We start from the raw sequence: 12,462 nt of genomic DNA, 5'->3' as shown, positions 1-12,462 counted from the left end.
ATGCTGGCCAGTAGACATTCCACCAGCAGTAGAAGAGCGGTTCTTTTTTTCCCCAAACCCTGGCCAACATTGTTTTTAACCTTTGTGATGTGTATCACTGTTGTGGTGTAATATCTCATTGTTGTTTTGATTTGCATTTCCCTGATGATGAATAATGCTGATCATGATTTTCTTACGCCTTTTTGGCCATCTGATCTCTTTTTTGAGGAAGTTTCTGTTCAACTTTTCCCCCATTTTCTGATGAGGTTCAGTTGTTTTGGGGGTTTCTGTTTGTTTTGTTTTTTCTTGTAAAGTTCTACTGGTGCCTTATATATCATGGATATTATAATCCTTTGTCAGATGAGTGGTGGACAAACACTTTCTCCTAGTCTGTGGGGTGTTTTTTCTTTTTTATTTCTGGTCATTATTTTTTTTATATAAGTGCAGAAGCTTCTTAGTTTGATGCAGTCCCATTTGTTTATCTTTGCATTTGTTTGCTTGGCCAGTGGTATTGAATCATTGAAGATAACTCTGGGCTCAAGGTCAGGAAGGTTCTGCCAATGTTTTCCTCAATGTAATTTAGGGATTTGGGCCTGATATCAAAGTCTTTAATTCATTTTTATTTGATCTTTGTACATGATGTTGAAAGGGTTCTGAGTTCATTTTTTTTTTAACATGTGACTGGCCAATTTTATCAGCATCATTTGTGGAAGAGACTTTGCTTACAATGCTTCACACATTTTGCCCGTGTCAAAGATTAACTATCCATATACCTATGGTGTTGGAATGTTTAACACAAAACTCTGCCATTATCAATACTGTAAATTACAGCACCTAAAATTATTTTTAAAAAGGAAGATTGAATGCCATATGAGCAGTTTTTCTAAAATTCGTGGAAGAACATTGTTCTGCCAGAAATAAAGTTAAAAAAAAAAAAAACTTGGAATTAAAAAAAAAAAGAATTCTGGGGCTGGAACAGCAGGCAAGGCACTTGCCTTGAACACAGACGACCCAGTTTCGATTCCCACATATTGGTCTCCCAATCCAGGAATGAACCTGAGCAGAGGCCAGGAGATAGCCCTGAGCACAGCTGGGTGTGGCCCAAAACACCAAAAACAAACAAAAAAACACAAAAACAAAAACAAAGAAAAGGAAAAAAAATAGAATTCTGAATGCAAAGAATGTATCAGCAAACTTAAAGACCAAATACAAGCCTGCAACAATAATGAAATGATAAATGAAAAATGATAAAATGATAAATGAAATAGTAAAGTGTCACATTAAAGAGAATATAAAATCCTTAATGCATAACAGCAAGAGAAATAATCTCCAAATGATAGAAAAACCAGAAGGAGAGGTAAAAAGGAAAGGAGAAAAATGGCTGGTGTAAGAAATAGCAATGGAAAACTTCCCTGATCTTTGGAGGGAGGTCTCTGCACAGATTCAAGAGGATCAAAGAATATCGAACACACAACAACTCAAACACAACAACACTAAGACACACAGTAATCAAAGTGGTAAAAATCAAAGAGACAGACTAAGCAGCAATAGAGAGAAAAAGTAATACAAGGGAAATAATATAAGAATGACAAGAGATCTCCCTTACTAGCAAGAAAAGAGTAGAGTGACCTATTTGAAGTACTGAATGAAAATACTTTCAACCTGAAGTCCACTCTATCCTATAAAACTATCATCAAGATTTGAGGAGAGATAAAAACCTCCTCAGACAAACAAGTGATGGAAACATTTGTTACACTTCAACCAACCCTGCATGAAAGGCCACCCATAAAAAGCAAGTGGCGAATTGCAAAAATAACTAAACCCAAAACCCACACTCAAAAAAAGAATTGAAAACACAGCCTTTTGTATAAGTAATCTCTCTAAATGTTAATGGACTAAACTCTCCTATCAAAAGGACTGAATGGTTCTTCAATGAATCAGGAAACAAAATACATGTGTTTGTTGCTTATAAAAAACACACCCAGATCCACAGAATGAATATAGAGTGAAAGAACAGAAAACAATCATACAATCCAATGTAGTTAGAAAAAAGCTGGGACAGTCATACTTATATCAGACCGAATAGCAATCAATTTAAAGAATGTAATTAGGAACAGGGATAAACACTCTTTATGGGAACAATAATTCAAGAAATTATAATTAAGTAGTACTCTTATCAACATATATGTACAAAATGAAGGGGCAGCAAAGTTTGTAAAGCTTTTGTTCACAAATCTAAACACACCAACAGAAACAAAATAGTTACGGGAGAATTCCACATTCCATTTTTTCCTTGGATCAATAGACAGTATATCAGTAAAGGTATAGGTAAAGGTAAAGGTAAAGGCCCTCCCGTTGATCGTCGATTTGCTCGAGCGGGCCCAGTAACGTCTCCATTGGAGACTTTGTTGTTACTGTGTCTGGCATATCGAATACTCTCGGTAGCTTGCCGGGCTCTCCGAGAGGGGCGGAGGAATCGAACTCGGGTCGGCCATGTTGGCCGCGTGTAAGGCGAACGCCCTACCTGCTGTGCTATCGCTCCAGCCCTCAGTAAAGGTATAAGAGCCCTAAATGGATATATACAGGGACCTTTATCCTCAAAAAAATCTAAGATACGTTTTTCTCTACTGCATATGTAACGTTCTCCAGGACAGATCACATACTAGGGCATAGCACAAACATACATAAATTTACAAATATCCTAACAAGCACCCTCTAGCCCACAATGCCATGAAAGTAGAAATTAACCACACACACACAAAAAAAAAAGATGAGGAAAACCAACACTTGTAAGCTGATCAAAATACTGCTAAATAACAACTGGATCAAAAAGGAAATCAAGGGAAAAAAATTAAAAGATTCCTTGAAACTAATGAAAATTAAAAAACAAGCTAACAGAATCTATGGGATACAGCAGAAGCTGTACTAAGGAATACATTCAAAGCAATAAAGGCAGGCCTAAGTTAGAAAAGAAGAAAAAGAAGCTCAACTAAACAAAGTAAATACGTATTTAAAAATTCTAGAAAGGAACAAGGAAGAAAATAATTAAAAAAAAACTGGAGCAGAAATTAATAATATCAATTAAGAGAGCAATACAAAGACTCACTGGAAACCAGGAACTGGTTCTTTAAAAGAATAAACAACAAAGGCACAGCAGTTCCCAGGAGATCTCTATAACCCCCTGCTGAGTCAATTTCACCAGGGCTCATCAGATGGAGTTGGTGTCCCCTCTCCACCCACATCAGATTGTAGGCTAATGTTGGTTTGCCCTTCCTCCCAGGAGGCTGGGAGCTTGTGTCTGTTGACTGCCCCTCAACCTGTCAATTACCTTTGTCTCCTGATCAGTCTCTGACTTGTAAACATTGTCTTTCTCTTCTCCTTAATGTCCTTTGCATGGTTAGTTATTTCAGAGCAACTGCTTTTTGTATGGATACAGGAAGACAGTTAAAAAGACAAGCCTGTGGCTTGGGAGTTGAGTGACTCCAGATAATATTACCTTCTGGACATCTGCTCTCTCGACTTAAGCCTTTCTAGATCCCCCAAAAGCAGGTCCTAACAAGGGACTGGATGGATCCAGGGCAAGCAGTAAGTTCTGACCTACCCTGGCATCAAAATGGGCCTGGCCAAAGTGCCCTAATGTTTAACTATAAGTTTAGATCTTGGTCATGGACAAATTCTTCATGATCCAAAAAGTAATAACTAGATTTGGACCCTGCTGGGGTTAGAAATGATTGATCTGGCCTGAGCACTATAGTCTGAGTCTGTGGTGAGATGTTACCAGGAGAGTCATCCTATAAGCCTAAAAGTGTCTATTTAGAATTAAAGTTGTTAATCAAGTTGCAGATCTAAGGAGAGGAGAAACACACCTTAAAGACTGTTTTGTCCTTGTGGGCTGCAGGTGGTCGGAAAGACTGCAAAAACATTTTCAATCACACTTCCCATGGGGAGGTGTGGTTGGGGAGGCATGGTGAGAGGATAAAAAGGAGTGGCAGGGCTGAGGGGAGAAAAGGGAGGACTGAAGGAGAGAGGGGATCGAGAGAGACAGGAGAGAAGAGAAGACAGCAGAGAGAGGGGCTGGAGGGATATCAGCGGGTAGGGTGTTTGCCTTGCACGCAGCCGACCCGGGTTCGATTCCCAGCATCCCATATGGTTCCCTGAGCACCGCCAGGAGTAATTCCTGAGTGAAGAGCCAGGAGTAACCCCTGTGCATTGCCAGGTGAGACCCAAAAAGCAAAAGCAAAAATTTTAAAAAATCAGAGAGAGAGAGGTCAGATACAGCAGGAAGAAAAAATGGCGCTGTTAGAGACAGACACAGGAGGGGGGGGGGATTGGAGAGAGCTGGGAGAGGCAAGAAACTGAATAAACAGCAACTAAGAAGCAACCAGCTTGGCCCTCGTTCTTCTTCGTCCAAGAAGCGACTCAGGAGTACCAACCATGGGCAGTGAGAGAGAGCCGCCCAGAGAGCTCATGAACATCTTTTCATGTGTAATTCCTGAGTGAATGAGTTTACACAGCTCTGCGTGTGAGGGGCTTAAACAGCCCAAGAGTAGGAGTTTATACACCAGATGAATCCCCGGTGGACACAAACTTTCAGAAGAAAAACCCAGGTATGTGGGACAGGCTCTGCTGAAGACACTGGGCCATAGGGTGGTGGAGATGGTTTGTCCCTTCCTACCTACCCGCCCCTTCAGGGTCCTGGCTGTCATGCCCACAAACTGCATCTGGACCATATTAAGCGCACCACCAGCCTGGATCCAGTTATTCACAAATGAATCTCAAATTGTATTAGCTTCCTACAGAGATCTCAGCATGGTTATGGTGAGTTCTGGAGGTCTTTGGCTGCTGGAGCTCTGCTTGGGGTGGGGAGGAAAACTCAACCCGCCCCCCTCCAAGGGGCTCTGGCAAGGACAGCCAGGCACGGGGGCAGGAGACTCTGCGCTGTTCTCTTCTGGGAGCTGGGTTTTATAGTCTCTGGGTCTTGGCTATTGATGGGATTACACGGCGCAGGATGGGGGGGGGGGGGCATTGTTGGGTCTGACCCCTGCCTACTGGAAGATGGGAAGATGGAGAATATGGGTGGAGGATGCTCAGCACCGATCCGAGCAGGCTTGGAGATCTCAGCCCTGGGACCTGCATGCCTTTGTTCCTCTGCCAGTACCTTCATGCGTGTGGAAAGTGGTCTCAGCATGGTTGTGGCTGGTTCTGGAGGTCTTCGGCTGCCGGAGCTCTGCTCGGGGTGGGGAGGGAAACTCAAGCCACCCCCGTCCAAGGGGCCCCGGCGAGGACAGCCAGGTGCAGGGGCAGGAGACTCTGCCAAATATAAAACCCAGCTCCCGGAAGCGTGCGGCCACATTTGCGGCCGCGCGACATCTTATTATCGCATTCTTACTTTGGACAACCTGGCAGGCTACCGAATGTAACCTGCCTGCACAGCAGAGTCTGGCAAACTCCCCATGGCATACCCAATATGCCAAATTCCAGTAACAATGATGGGTCTCACTCTCTTAACCCTGAAAGAGCCTTGAATATGGCACTTTTTAAAATCTCAGGGCTAGGACAAGGGACTGAAAACATTTCCTCTGGGATCAGGAATAAGGCAAGGATATCCACCATCTCTACTTTATTTAATATAATATTAGAAGTCCTAGCTATAGCAATCAGGCAAGAAAAGGAAATCCAAAACTCCAAATAGGAAAAGAAGTCAAATTATCACTATGTTCAGATGACATTATATTATACTATATTATACATAGAAGACCCTAAAAAGTTCAAGATAAAGTTCCTAGAAACAATAAACCAATACATAAAAATAACAAAGTCAACACACAAATTCCTACATGTAAATAATTTACATACTGTCCTCCCGTTGTTCATCGATTTGCTCGAGCGGGCCCAGTAACAGTGTGAGACTTGTTACTGTGTTTGGCATATCGAATACATCACGGGTAGCTTACCAGGCTCTGCCATGCAGGCAAGATACTCTCGGTAGCTTGCTGGGCTCTCCGAGAGGGGCGGACAAATTGAACTTGGGTCGGCCATGTTGGCTGCATGCAAGGCAAACGCCCTACTGCTGTGCTATCGCTCCAGCCCATGGTAAATTAATTTTTGACAAAAACAAATAGGTTTTGAGCTGTGTACATGAAATGGAGTAAAGATAGTTTAAAGATAGCCTCTTCAACAAACTGTACTGGGAAAACCATAAAACCACATGTTTAAAAAAAAAATGAAGCTAGGTTTGTATTTCACCCTTTACACTAAAGACAATTTCAAGTGGATCAAAAACCTTGAGATCATACCAGAATCCATAAAATACAATGAGGAAAATAAAGGCAGAATGCTTTAAGATTTGGACTTAAAAGGTATTTCCAGTAGCAAAGGCAGCAAAATAAACAGAACGATACACAATTAAAGTTTCAGTACGGCAAAAGAAACATGGGCTAAAGCTAAAAAACACCAAATTTATGGGAGTAAATGTTTATACTCGACACATTAGATAAAGGGTTTATAGCTAAGATAAAGTACTCACAAAGATTAACAAAAATAAATTTTAAAACCTTATTAAAAATGGGAGGGGAAATGAACAGCTACTTCTCTGAACACAGAAAGATAGCCAATAGTCACATGCGAAAGTGCTCATCATCACTTATTATCAGAGAAATTCAAATCAAGATGGCAATATCATTTCACACCAGTGAAATGACACATCACTGTATCACTGCATCACTGTCATTCCGTTTATCGTCTCGAGCAGACGCCAGTAACATCTCTATTCCTCCCAGCCCTGAGATTTTAGCAGCCTCTTCTTACTCATCTTTTCCCAATGATTGGAGGCTCTTTCAGGGCCAGGGGAATGAGACCTGTTGCCGTTACTGGTTTTAGCATATCGAATACGCCACGGGGAGCTTGCCAGACTCTGCCCATGCAGGCAGGATACTCTCGGTAGCTTGCCAGGCTCTCCAAGAGGCATTTATTTATATATTTTTCACTATGATTTGTTGTCTACTGTCTGAACCCCATCAGATATGGTATAGTAATTGTGGAAAATGGATAGGAAGGCCACACGATCCAGAAAGTGGCCTGGAGTGTGGTGGTGGTTGGGTAGTGGAGGTCGGCTGCGGGGGCTGGGTCCCTTGGGCTCTCACCCACCCCACAACCTGGCCTGGAGTCCAGGAAATGACACATATAAAAAAAGAAACTGGGAACAATGTGTTGGCAAACTCTCATCATCAGCTGATGAGAATGTATCTGGTTCAATCTCTGAGGAAAACAGTATGGATATTTCTCAGAAGTTAGAACTGAACTGACCTATGACCCTGCAATCCCATTTCTGAGTATCTACCTCCAGGGCACAAAAACATTTACTCAAAATGATACATAGCATTATTCACTGCAGCACTTCAACTTAGGAGTCCAGTGACAGATAAGTGGGCTATAAAGATGTGGCATGCATGCACAATGGAATACTATGCAGCTGCTAGGAAAAATAAAATCATACAATTACTGCAACTTGGATGGAACTGTAAGATGACATATGTGAAGTCAGAAGAAGGACAAAGGATGCTCTCACTTATCTGTGGCATATAGAATAATAAGATGAGGGAATGCAAAGTATTAAAGTGGGGATACCTAGATCATTCTTGACTCTAGAATATAGGAAGAAAAAGAGAGGGAAGGAAAGAAATCAAATGGGGAAGTAAAAAGAGATGAACAGGAGGTAACAGAAGCAGATGTCAGGGGCCTCAGACATATCAGTGATGCATAGATGTGGTATTTCTATACAGCTAAACCACAGAGTCAACAACATGCTTCAAACTACAACAACCAAAGGTAAAAATGTCAAGGAACCAATTCGCTTACTGCAGACATCTCTGAATTGGTGCGGGTGGAATACTCTTGGTAGTATCTCACCCGAACCAATTTGCTTACTCCAGACCCCAATTATTTAAAATTTTAGAATTCTAGGAATGTGCAGTCACAAAAGTTGCATGACATCTTATGCTATTCAAATAATACAAATAAATTTTCTAGCATCTGCCTGTAGCAGGCAGGCTTGAGTGGTGGCGGGAAAACTTGAAATAATGGTGGTAGGAAAGTGTAAGGGTGGTGGGATTGGTGTTAAAATATTGAAAGTAATCAATTATCATGAATAACTTTATGACAATAAAATTTAAAAATTAAAAAAGTTATGAAGACTTAATGAAAAAATTTTATGTGACGATTATTATTAAGGATAAAGAACCATCAAAAGCCTAGAATGGATGGATGGACATATATCTTGTAAGATACCAAGAGAGCAAATATTTAGGTATCTATATATAATTATATGCATATTGATGCATATCAATTACAAAGGGAACACAGGAAAGAAATCTTTTTCGCATCTATTCTAGCAGAGATTGGAGTAGGTCCCTTATTTTGACTGAACCTAAAAAAAATACCATGGCATAGGGGCCAGAGCAATAGTACAAAGGGTAGGGCATTTTCCCTGTACCATGGTCAACATGAGTTCAATCCCTGGCATCCCATATGGTCCCCTGAGCACCACCAGGAATAATTCCTGAGTGCAGAGCCAGAAATACCACCCCCCAAAAAAATAAACCAAACCAAAACAAAAAATTCCATAGTATAATCTTCATGTCACAGATGATAAAACTAGCCTAAAAGAGGTTGTTCAAGCACACATGGTGAGACAGTGGAATGGTGAGACCAAAAAGCAACAAGGCTATTCTGATTCCAATTGTACACCTCTCTGATCCATCAGGCCACTTTCAACTCCTAAGTTAAAATGCTGAGAACTCCATTTGTGAAATAAAAAAAAAAAACCACAATGAGACTAACACTCAAGGGCAGTAGAGACAAGGGCCAGGAAGTTAAAAGCCTGCCTCACAAGTCAGGGGAGAAGGCAGCTGGGGTAGAGAATGGATTTACTAAGTCAACGATGATTGGAGGGATTGCTCGGGATGGGAGATGTGTGCTCAAAGTAGATAAAAGACCAAACATGGTCTCTCAGTATCTGTACTGAAAACCGTAATGCCCCAAAGTAGAGAGAGAGTAAGAAGAAAATTATCTGCCATAGAGGCAGCGTTGGGGTGGGGTGGGGGTGGTGGGAGAGATACTGGGGACATCAGTGGTGAAAATGTACACTGGTGGAGGGATGAGTGTTCAATCAATGTATGACTGAAACTCAATCATGAAAGCTTTGTAACTATATATAATGGTGATTCAATAAACAAATAAAGTAAAATAAAATGTTGAGAACTCTCTGAAAAAGAAAGAATACAAGAGTATCTCATAAGTACTAGGAGGTTTACTCCATGGCTTGGAGGCCAGCCACACATGCCAGGGGAAAAAACAGCTCAGATAGAGAAAGGAGCACCAAATAAAGGGTGTTGGGAGGATTTTCCCAAGATGGGAGATGCATGCTGAAAGTAGACTATAGACTGATCATGATTGCCACTCAATGCCTCTTTTGAAAACCACAGCACCCAAAAGGAGAGAGAGAACAAAAGGGAATGTCCTGCCACAGAGGCAGGGTGGAATGGGGGTATGAAGGGTGGGAGGGATACTGGGATCCATGGTGGTACAAAATGGGCACTGGTGGAGGGATGGGTACTTGATCATTGTATAACTGAAACCCAAGCACAAAAATCTGTAAGTCTACAACTGTACCTCATGGTGTTTCACTAATAAAAATTTAAAAAAAAAAAACTCATCCATGAAAAAAAAAAAAAAAAGAGTATCTCAAACAGCATTGCCCAAAGTGTCTTTGGGAGAGCTTTCTCTGTTTCATTTTAAATTCACTTAATCCATCACAGATTGTAACATTTGTAAACGACCATAAAAATAAACGACTGGAAATATAAAAAGAATTTTTAAAAAAATGTGCTCGGAGGCTTAACCAGAGACCTCTACTCAACCACCACCAAAGAACCAGTTTCAATCCCTTTTAACAAAACAATGTTGCTCACCAAGGTTAACTGAAGTCCAAGAACTAATCAAATAATGTCCAAAAGAAACGCTAAAACAGAACAATTTTAATCACAGATAAGCAGTCCCATGGAGGGAAGCTTAGGTTGGCCAACTAAGGAAAAGGGGCTGAGCTGACCTTACAGTTAGGCACTCATTAGTTTTTGTTTCCCTTCAGAAAATTTGTTTCCTTAAAACAAACAAACAAACAAAAAAAACGCTGCCTGTTAACTAAACTGTAAATTAATATGCTGTGCTTAGCATAACCTAGAATGGAAACTACTATTTAACCAAAATCCCTTAAGTGGGAAAATGAGGTCCAAAGTGCAAACACTGATTCTTTTCTCAATAAACACAATGTATTGAGGATTTTGGATAGCCTATATAAAAAGAAAATAGGTTAAAAAGGAGGAAAAATGGAAACACAATCTTTAAACTTGAAGCCTTACACAAATCTTCACACAGGTCACAAACTGCTTTGTGGGATCATATGGTGTCAAGCAAACCCAGGCCTCCTGCACACAACGCATTATTTCATCCCCTTGAGCTACTGCTTCAGCTCCCATTTTTATTATTTTATTTGTTAAACTTGGGGAAGGGGAGATTGCTCACACTGATATTTATTTTATCAGTATCACTAAACTGAGAAGAGAACTTCCTTTGGAAATATGGTATAATTGTTCCCACGTCAAAAATTCTTTTCAGTAACTTTTTTACCTTATAAAATGTCTTGATCAACTCTACTTATCTCATGAAGAAAGAAACACTGGATTCTATGAGCAACTTGCCATTAAATTATGAGGGCAGAAAGACCCTTAACTGTATCAGTGACGTTATACTTCTGTCATGACTCACTTCTTGTGATATTCTGGCTAAGGAAGTATCTGATTATGAGAAAACATCAGATGTGAAGTAATGCAGCTTGAGTATTTCCCACTGGAATAAAAACTGCATTTTGAACAAGAGTCAAAAACATTAGACAGGTAAGACTGAAGAACTATTCTAGACTCTGTGACTGAATACAATGGCAACCATGCATAATGGGGCTTCGCAAATGGGATCTTGGACCATAAAAGTAAAAAGACAGTGTTAGGACAGTTTGTGAAACAGTCATTTGATGAAATTTGACTGAGGTCTATGGTTTGGTGTACAGCATTGGTTCCCTGATTGGGAATTTTTATGGTGATCATAGAAGAGAGTACCCTTGTTTTATATTATCTTCAGCTTTACTTAACTAAAATCTCAGTGTCAATGTCTACACTATTATGATACTTCACCCAATATCAACACTGGCTTGGAAAAAACTAGGATTTGTTAATGAACTTTTTAAAGAGATATTTTTATATAACTGTAAGACTCAATACCACTTACAACTTCCTATTACGCTTGTGATACAATACGCACTACATCAAGTTATTCCATCAGGCTCTTTAAGATTCAGTGACTTTGGGGCTGGAGCCAAAGTACAGCGGGTGGGGAGTTTGCCCTGCATGCGGTCAACCCAGGTTCGATTCCCAGCATCTCATATAGTTCCCTGAGCACCTCCAGGAGTAATTCCTGAGTGCAGAGCCAGGAGTAACCCCTGTGCATCACCAGGTGTGATCCAAAAAGAAAAAGAAAAAAAGATTCAGTGACTTTCATCACAAAGCAGAGAAGAAATTGTATACAAAAAGAAAAATTTTAGAATATAAAATTACATTTGGGGCTGGAGTGATAGTAGAGCGGGGGCGGGGGGGGGGTCTGCCTTGCAAGCTGCTGACCCAGGTTCAATTCCTGGCATCCTATATGGAGTAATTCCTGAGCACCACCCCAGTAATTCCGAAGTGCAGAGCCAGGACTAATCCCTGTGCATCACTGGGTATATCCAAAATTTTTAAGAGAGAGAGAGAGAGAGAGAGAGAGAGAGAGAGAGAGAGAGAGAGATTACAACTATCTGCTACTCCAACCAAGATATTTTGGATTAGAAAAATACCAGTTACAAAGGTAAACAATTATTAGTTCAACTATCATTAGAATGACACTCCTTTAAGAAGGCTGAAAAAGATGTATTTTGTTTATCTTCTACTCCCTGGAAATTTTTGAACTGGTAAATCTACTGTACTACCAGGGCACCAATCTTTTACTTCAAGGGCTGGGAGATCATTCCAAAAGCTAGAGTACATGCCAGGAAGGCGAAGACCCAGTTCAGTTTCTGGCACTCTTATGGTCCCTCAGCACCAGTACAGTGGCCCCACTGATCCCCAATACAGTTAGGCAGAAGCAGTCCTGGGCAAGGCGCAAATATCTCTGGGAATGGCTTTGGGTGCTGCTAGAGAGACTGCTTCCTACCCCACAAAAGACTGCAATTAGGAAACAATTAGGAAACAATGACCTAGCAGTCATTGGGATTGGTTAAGAAATAAAACATAAAAACAAGTATATCCAAACACTGAAACAGGATGCAGATACTCATTATTTGTCACTTTGCAGAAGTGCAGCTTTGAACTTTTTTACCTTGAGCTCCGGGGACAGGGGCAG

General features: G+C 40.7%; 1 protein-coding gene across 7 annotated transcripts in view; it reads right to left on the bottom strand.

Moving 5' to 3' along the window:
- Positions 1-12,462, bottom strand: part of KIZ (kizuna centrosomal protein) — a 203,066-nt gene that overhangs the window by 141,460 nt on the left and 49,144 nt on the right. The window lies entirely within an intron of this gene.

Source organism: Sorex fumeus, unplaced genomic scaffold (genome assembly GCF_029834395.1).
Source record: "Sorex fumeus unplaced genomic scaffold, SorFum_2.1 ptg000044l, whole genome shotgun sequence".
Classification (NCBI taxonomy): Eukaryota; Metazoa; Chordata; class Mammalia; order Eulipotyphla; family Soricidae; genus Sorex; species Sorex fumeus.
This window is presented reverse-complemented; position numbering and strand designations above follow the sequence as displayed.